Raw genomic sequence first — 8639 nt, forward strand, 5'->3', positions numbered from 1 at the left:
ATGGTCTGTATTTTTTTTTACCTGTGATGCTGCGAAGTAACCTAAGGGCAGGAAGAGAAGAAGGACCCCTTGCAAGCCACAGCAAGACCAATGTGCAAGGGAGCAAGGCCACAGGAGACGGCCAAAGTCCCAGTGGGCGCTGGCTGATGTGTCAGAGAGAAGACAGAAAATGCAGCGGAGGGCAGCCCTGCCATCACTCTCTCAAAGAAGCTGTTAGGACAGTGATGGAAAGGCAAAGACATTTGACAGACAGTTTAGTGTAGGCAAAAGAAAAAAGAAAAAAGTTTGCAGCTTTGTGAGAACATGAGCTTTGCACATCTGTAACTGAGGGTTGTATGGGGTACACGGGGTAGAGAAGGAATTAAAGAGTGGATGGGCAAACACACGTCTCATACCAACAGCTTCCCCAGTTCGGAGGTGCTTAACCACATTAAGCCATGTTCTGCCAGACACATCCACAAGCGTGCTGATACAGCTTCATATCCTCCTTTGCCCTAACCATTTGCCATACCCGCCTGCCATCCAACACTGCTAGCCCCAGGTTCACCAGAGCACGTTCAAGCCCTTGTCATGGGAGCCTTGTCCCTTGACTGAAAGAAACTATATGAGCTTTTCCCCAGGAACAGCAATAAAACTTGTAATAAATTAATTTGACAAACATATGCCTTCTTCTCAAGACATGTGACAACAACAAATAACCAAGGGTGCCCTGAAGCACACCCACCCCATGCCAGATGGGATGCCAGGACACTTGGTCCATCAGGTCATGAAAGCTTGCCTGGCCACTGCTAGCCCAGAGCACTCTTGCTGTCCAGAGGGTAAAATGATTCAGCAAACAAAGCAGGATTCTCTTTAACAGAAAAAGGCAGGTCTTACCCAGGATGAGATGGCCTGGAAGACCCTCGGGCAGGAAAACGCTGTGGTTTCTACAGTCTGAAAAGCAGCGGGAAGGCAGCGATGGGTCCAAGCAGCACACGCTGCACCTGCAGCACAGAGCTCTGCTCAGTGCACAGCTGCTTAGAAAAACTAAGACTATCTGTATTTATAAGGCAAGCCCCACAGCTATTTTTTAAAGCATGCCATCTGCACCTTATGATGGCATGATGCATTTCACCTCAGGCCTAACAGCAATGGCTTAGTAAACAACAGCATTAAACCTTTGGTCTTCTTTCTGCTGAGCTTGCTCCACCAACTTTCTTATCACTTTTGTTTTCTCTTCACCCCATCAACACTTCTACTCTGCCTGAAAAGGCTCCTCTTTTATCTCAGGCCATATTTAAACCCTACTTGATCAGGATGCCCTACACCTGCTCTCACTTACCTTGTTCTCCTCCCTCCAAGACCCTAGAGAGTTATATTTTGCTTTGGAAGTGATTTGAAGGGAACATGCATATTTGGCCTATTTACAGCAGTAGATCATTCTGGTTGTGGGATTTTGACTTTTGGTCTTCTGGTTAAGACTGAAAAAAACCTCACTCAGTCCATTTAGCTTCACCTTAGAGAGAGTTAACTCTCTATAACTATGATCTAGGGGTTGTTTTTTGTTGTTTATGGAGCAGTTATTAGTAGCTCCTGCTAAATTATTGTCTGCCTTTTGGGTGGCCAAAGTGAGCCCCTGAAATCTCCTTGCTTGTCGGAAGCACTTTTCCTTATTTTATATCAGTCATACTGTTAGACACACCTTCTTAAATACATATGGATTTTTCCCTGTTTTGTCACCTGTTCTTAATATTGTTTTTCTCCATGCTCTGTATCAGTTATCATTTTAATTTCTTTTCGAGTCTTTAAACACAGTATTTGTCCTTTAAAATCTATTCTTAAAGTAGAGTTTCTATGGAAGAAAAAAATAAAAAAGAAATTATTTACTTTTCTGCAGTAACATTTAGGGAGAAATATTCCACCGCTGCACTAATAATAGTAATACCCAGAGAGGGACAATAAAGGAATTAGGGTCAACCGATTTCCATGTAAAGAAAAACAAGAATAGTAACTCCCCCTGGCTTTGATAACTCCACAGTAGCTGCAAAAGCAAGAGAACATATTTTGAATACATGAAACTTCCTTTTATCTCTCCAAGTTAGCTGCTGCTAATAAAAGACGACCGTACTTCTGATGCCCTCACCCGCATTTCCAGGTGGAATGCACATACACTTGTTTTAAAAGCCTCTTGCTGTAAGGAATGGTTTATCACTGTTGTTTATCTTAATGTTTTGCAAAGGATAAGAGCTTTTTTTTTTCCCCTCTGGTCAAATATTTGGGGTTAATATTTGCTTTGGACAGCAAGGACTTTTCGAGACGTTTTTACCAAACATAGGGTCTGGAGGGGGGATGTGTCCGTCCCTTCCCAAGGGAGCGGTGGTATGACAGCAAAGGGGCAATGTGAGAGACTGAAAGCAAAATGGGGGACCAGGCACCCCCTTTTCTCATGGCAGCTGCTTGCTATGTTTTGCATAACCTGAAAAATAAATGTGACTGCTTTGGGGATGGATTTACAGCAAATCTCCCAACTACGCTTTCGCCAAGGTCCTCTCAAAGGCAGGTAAAGGTGTCTGTGCGTCAGACACAGCCTCTCTCTACATAACCACTGTTTCATCTGCAGGTCCTCACCCACCAAATGACCAGCTGTGTGTCCAGGCTCTCACAGTACAGGACAATTGCCAACTTCTTCATCTACTTGTAGCACATTTCCTGCCTGTGGTCAAAGAGCTTCTGAGAAACGGGAAATCAGAAATCAGCTACAGGCCAGATGCAATGGGGTAATAACAAGACGACCTTATTGAGAGGCTCCCTGCAATACCACAGCTTTCTTTTTTTCTTAAATATTTGTGTAGCATGTCTTTTATGATGCGCTTCATACCACTGCAGGTTGACTAACGGCTGAGGACATTAATTGAACCAAAGTGGACAAACGATCCCGGGGTATTTTCCCTCCTTTCCCTGCCCCCTGTTTGCAGCTCCATGGAAATGAATGCACTTCACACTTTCATTTTTATTTTTAAGCTCTTGCAGCAGTTACCGTCTGGAGCAAGACTCAGGGAGGAAGGAAGGAAGGAAGGAAGAAAAGACAGGTCAGAAAATAACGAGCTGAGCTTGTACTACATGTGTGTTGTATCAGAAAAAAAAAGAAAAAACAAGGAGTGCCACACTCAGCGTAGTACTGATTAATGAGAAGCACCACATGGATCCGGACCCTCCAAGAGCTGAAATTGCAAAGACGGGCTATGCCTGATTTAAATAGCACACTACTCTTCTGGATGGCCTCGAAGCAATAGAGGAAGCAGTAGTACATAAAGGATCGTGACAGGCAGCAAAGTGGTGTGTGACAACTGAGGGAGGCCACCATAAAGAGCCAGTGGTGGCTTAGGAAGGGGATATACTCATACACATTCTGTGATAAGAAACTCATGCAGCAGCTTTCTATCAGAGGGGGTTTAACAACACGCATTCAAACAGTGGTAGATCATTTCGGCAAAGCTGAAATTCCTGAAAAATACTTTAATGCCGAATAACACAAGAAAACCAACAAGCTCCTGCATTAAGGCCACTGGGGCATGGCATCGCTCTTGCAAGGGGACAGAAGTGAGGAGAAAACCTTGCCCTTTATTCATAAACCCAGCAGGTTCCATGGGAACGGCAGATAAGTACCAAACTCTTTCTAGAAGAACAAACACAGGTTCTCCTGCCGCTCAGAGCAGCCTTTTGATGTCCATACGCTCACTCCTTCCCTCCCCGTTCCCAGATTTGAACCTCCCAGCCCTCCCTAACTGAAGATTTTATCTTTCGTTGATTCACCAATAAACTGATTATGCAGCAAATCAGACCGCAAACTGGCCAAGGTCTAAATGAAGCTTTGCCAATACCCGACTTCCTACCGATATTTATAATCCTCGAATAACCTTTTGCTTGAACCCCCAGTTGCAGGCAGTGACTCAGCAGTCTCAGGGCTCCTATTAGTATTCTCGGAGCATTTCCAGAGCGTTTTAAACTGTCTCACTTGTGCTGTGATCAGACCTATCAGTTTGTGGTGAATTGCTCTGAGGAAGGTTACAGGTCTCCATAGGGACTGCACATGATCTTTGAAAAGTGCATTTCCCTCTAGCAAGTCATAAATGCTCAGGAGAGTTGCTAAAGATCACTGAAAATATATTATTGAATATTTTGATGCCATACTCTCTTTCTGTGTTATCATATACTTAAAGTATATTTATTAAAAGCTTGCCTAAATACCAAGTGCATTTGAGTGGAGTAGATTTGTGTTTTCCAAAGCCAGAAGAAAATAGCTTTGTATTGTTACAGGATATGTAACACTTTTTCTGCAATTCTGCTATAAGCATTTGACAGTGCTTTTTTTTTTTTTTAAACTTGTTTTTTTTTTCCCCATCTCCAATGACCGTTGTGATAGACTTTAGTTAACTTCTTTGGATTGGTTTTTTTCTTGCTAACAGTCCACAGACAAAATGAAAAATAAGAACCTTCTGGATCCTGTCTTGATAAGGTCAGATTGCAGAATTTTTCTTTCCAGCAATTTACCCAGGCTTTCTCCTTCCAGAATACATTTACTCAGTAATAAACATCTTCAGACAGCCGGGCTGTACAGACTGGAAACAATTAAGCCAAAATGGGGGAAAGCAGCCCATGAATAAGTATTCCACTTTAATGAAATTAGACTGAAAAATTCAGGACCAAAGGAAGTAAAAGCATTTTCAAATTGTATTAATTAGACATATTTGTAAAAGTCTGCACCCGTGCAAGTACCTTATGCATTTTTAATATCAAACTACACAAGTGCTGGGTAATCACAAGCCTTTGGTGCTGCAACGCTGTGGTCGAGCACCAGGCACACCCCAACATTTGGGGTACGTAATTTAATATCTAGTAGGAAAACAAAGAAGTTTAGCCAAATTTCTTTAAGCTATATAAAAGAAAGCCTGCCAAGCAACAGGTTAAAAAGGATTTGTCTTACCAAAGTAGAATAAGGTTAAAACCCAGCTTATTCTAGAAATGAGTTAATAATTTATGCTATGAAGAAGCCTCATCTCTCAATTAGGTAAGCAATGAAGTAAATATGTTTAGCTGTCCCAGCTTGTTAGAGATCCAAGTAAAATCCCTCTGAAACGACCCAGAGTTTTTCTATCATCATGAACATTTCACCAGATTCTAAATTTTATAGTTTTCTAATTTTTGCTTAAATGCATTTACCACTTACTTAGACATCACACACTTAATTGGAAATCCATCACCTGTTTACTTGCAGTAAGAGAACAAAAAGCACCTGTGCCATTATCTTTAATTAGGTTATCCTCCTACACCTCCTCTGTCCAACATCCTCAAATAGTTTTTACAGAAATTCTAAAATAATTTGGAGTTTAATAATTACATATTATGTTTGTGACATCTCTTGGTGTGGTTTTCTCAAGAGACTCAAAATTAGTACAAAACTAAACTTGGTTTTATAAAGCACTATTTCAATTTGGAAAGTTCACAGCGTTTTCAAGAGGAATTAATGAACATTGCTAATAGCTGGATCCAAGTTCTAAGGCATTAGGAGGACACAATCATGAGGAAAGGCAATATATAACCTTTAGATGGGGCAATTAGAGATCAATTATTAGAGCCAGAGAAGAGCATTCGAAAGCAGCTTCTTCATTAATCAAAGATCATCTCAAATTAGAATGTTTAATTATTTGCCAAGGTTCTTTGTATATTCTTCTGAACCAAAAAAAAAAGCCAGGGGCTTTTGTAAAACTGCTAGCTTTTTGAACATTTCATTTTAATGTGGTTTTAAAGCTAAAATACCAAATATTTTAAAGAATACGTAACACAGTGAAAGTAGCAGAACTCAGAAAATTACATCGAAGATGCCACAGCTACTGGTTTTTAATATACTAAGTCTGGTGGGTATTATTAACTATTTGGATGTCTGGCTGCATGGGAAGAATGTTTTAATAGAAATGACACTGTAATGATTTGGCTCAGGATCCTAGGATCTGATGTTAGATTTAGATCAACCTCGTAGGCGGCTGAGTTTTAGGTTCCCAACCCACTGAGCATATCCAAAATCTAGAGTGGGAGGCAGCATCATGTACAGGCACAGAAAGGGTGATTAGACCAGCTGGTGGGTAGAAAATGCTGGGCATCAGCATCTGCTCCCCTGCCACCACACGGAGAGCACCATCTCCCATGTCAGAGGCAGTCCTCCAAGTTCAAGCTGCAAAACATGCTGGAGGCTGGTTCAGCATTACCTTTCCTGGGCTAGTAGCCATCACTGACCAAATCGCCATGTATATTTGTATATTCTGACAGTTTAGATGATAGCTGGGAGGAGATACACCTGGATTGCAGGAAAGGCCTTTTGCCAACAGGAATGTTTTACAAACACAGGGGAAGGAGAGGTTTGCTGAGACCCCTTTGCAGTTTATGCAGGTGCAAAGTACGTGGCTCAGGAGGAACGATAACTCCTAATCATCCTTATAAGAGCTGAAGCCCTTGGGCAAGTCCCTTCTAAAATGTCCCTAAAAGCTACTACCTTTATGGAGCACATCTTCAGCTGTGACTGGATGGACAGGAGCAGGAGCAGCCGAGCTGTCCCGCGAAGGCATCATGGCCATCCCAGAACACAGTTCTTATGCTCTTAGGGAAATGCCATCCGCCGGTTGTTTACGATGTAAAGTCTGTTCAACCTGTGCTGGGCACACTGACCATTTATCTCCTATGAGGGAGATAAATGCTTGGCGGGCACAACGCGAGCTGTCCACGGGGCTGTGGGCACCTGAGTACAGTACCTGCTCATGGATCTTCTTGGGAAGCGTGTCCCAGTGCAGCGCCTGGGCAGTTATTTTTCAGTGACAGCCAGACACAGATATAGATGTAGTCTGGGGAACCAAGCTGTTCCCATTATGAAGATATCTTTCTTACACAATTATATTTTTCCTCATAGCCAACCTTATATTCAAGCCACAATGAAACTCTTTTATGTCTTTATTCCTCGGTAAGGTGTATTCTGAAAGTGGGTACAGACTTTCTTCTTCTCATAGCTGACCTTCTCTCCTTGCAAAGTGCCGTCCTTTCTGGGCTAGGTCAGGATGACCCCAGGCATGTTCAGAGTCATTTGGACTAGACTTATGCACATATTGCAACCACAAACCTTTCTGGTATAACTCCACTTTTAATAAAAATGTCTCCTGAGCTCATTCAGGACAGAATAACTAACCCTGAGATATTCTGATTAAAACCTGTCTCTGTTTGTGAGAAAGTGTACTAGCAACCTGCCACAAACAAATGGTTCTCAGTCTCTGCCTTTCACCAAGTCTCTCCCCTACTAACAGCAGTTAGTTTACCTGCTGTTATAATGAAGATTTGTCAAACATGCACACTTTGATGCAGCAATCTACTCAGTCACCACTAAAGAACATAGCAGTGATACCTCTGGCACATGACAACTCTTGCTGCTGTAGTATAACTTGTGTAGGATGCACAGGGCGAGGTTTGAATTCAGGCAGTGCAGAAAGGCTTCCTTCCTGCAGAGTGCTTAGCACGAGATCAGAGAGGAGCTCCTCCATAGATGGCCATAAGAGAAGGCAGTATAGGGGATACCGGGGTGATCCTCGCTGATAAAAGGAGGAGGTAAATGCAAAGGAAGATGAAGTCAAAGACGTAGGAAAATCCATGCGAACATTTTCAATGGTCTAGAACTTGTCTTTACAGAGAGCAGAACTTAGGGTCCTGCAACGTCTGTTGGCAGTGTCACCAGAACAAAGCAAGATGTTTGACCCTTTCCCTACCAAATTGTGAAGGGGAAGGGGTGCCATGCATGCCAACATCTTTTTATTTAGTCCTTACCTTTTTTTCCACTTTGAATTTTTGACATTCTGCTAAATATAAGGCAAAATGATGGATAGCTAGTTATGCTGTGTGCTGTTTGCTGCAATTACAAGTCAATCCTTGAAACTACTTGGTCTGGTTTTCCTTAGATGCAGGAAGGAAATTATTTTCACACTTCCCACAGTTTTCTTAAATGCTTTAATTCTTACTGGTCTAAGTACATAACAAAATGAGGTGCTGTTTAGAATTACTCAAATGTTCAGCTAATAATAGTGCATGACATAATTATTGTATCAACTTTATCAGAGAGGTGTAGCCAAAATAGCTGTCTATGGGAATATCATGCAAACATATGTGAACATTCAATATAATAAGTAGAATATAATACAGTTGTTCCCACATTGTTCCTATTTTCTGCAGTAGGAAAAGCATCCAGGTCTGAGGAAACAGGACCGTGGCCATGGTGTGTCTTACACCTTATTGATTGCTGGCTGCTTTCTCTGCCCCTTGAATCAGCCACTAATTGCCTTGGTGAGAGCAGATTTCAGGATGCTCAAGGTTAGTGTCACTCAGCCCAACTATGCCAGACTCTACTCCATTTGTTAATTATTTATGCCTCTTCGCAGCATAAGTCACACCCACCATGGTGCCCTGCACTTCACGTGCCATTCCATAAAGCTTTATAGGTAAGATGCATCTTTCAGGTTGAAGACAGGAGCTAAAAGGTTGCAGTTCCACAATCTCTTTAAGCTCATGCAAGGCTTGGCTATTGCTGACAGGTTTGATCTTTCTCTGTCTAAACTGTGTGTAAATGCTGC

Source organism: Gavia stellata, chromosome 8, assembly GCF_030936135.1.
Source record: "Gavia stellata isolate bGavSte3 chromosome 8, bGavSte3.hap2, whole genome shotgun sequence".
NCBI classification, from domain to species: Eukaryota; Metazoa; Chordata; class Aves; order Gaviiformes; family Gaviidae; genus Gavia; species Gavia stellata.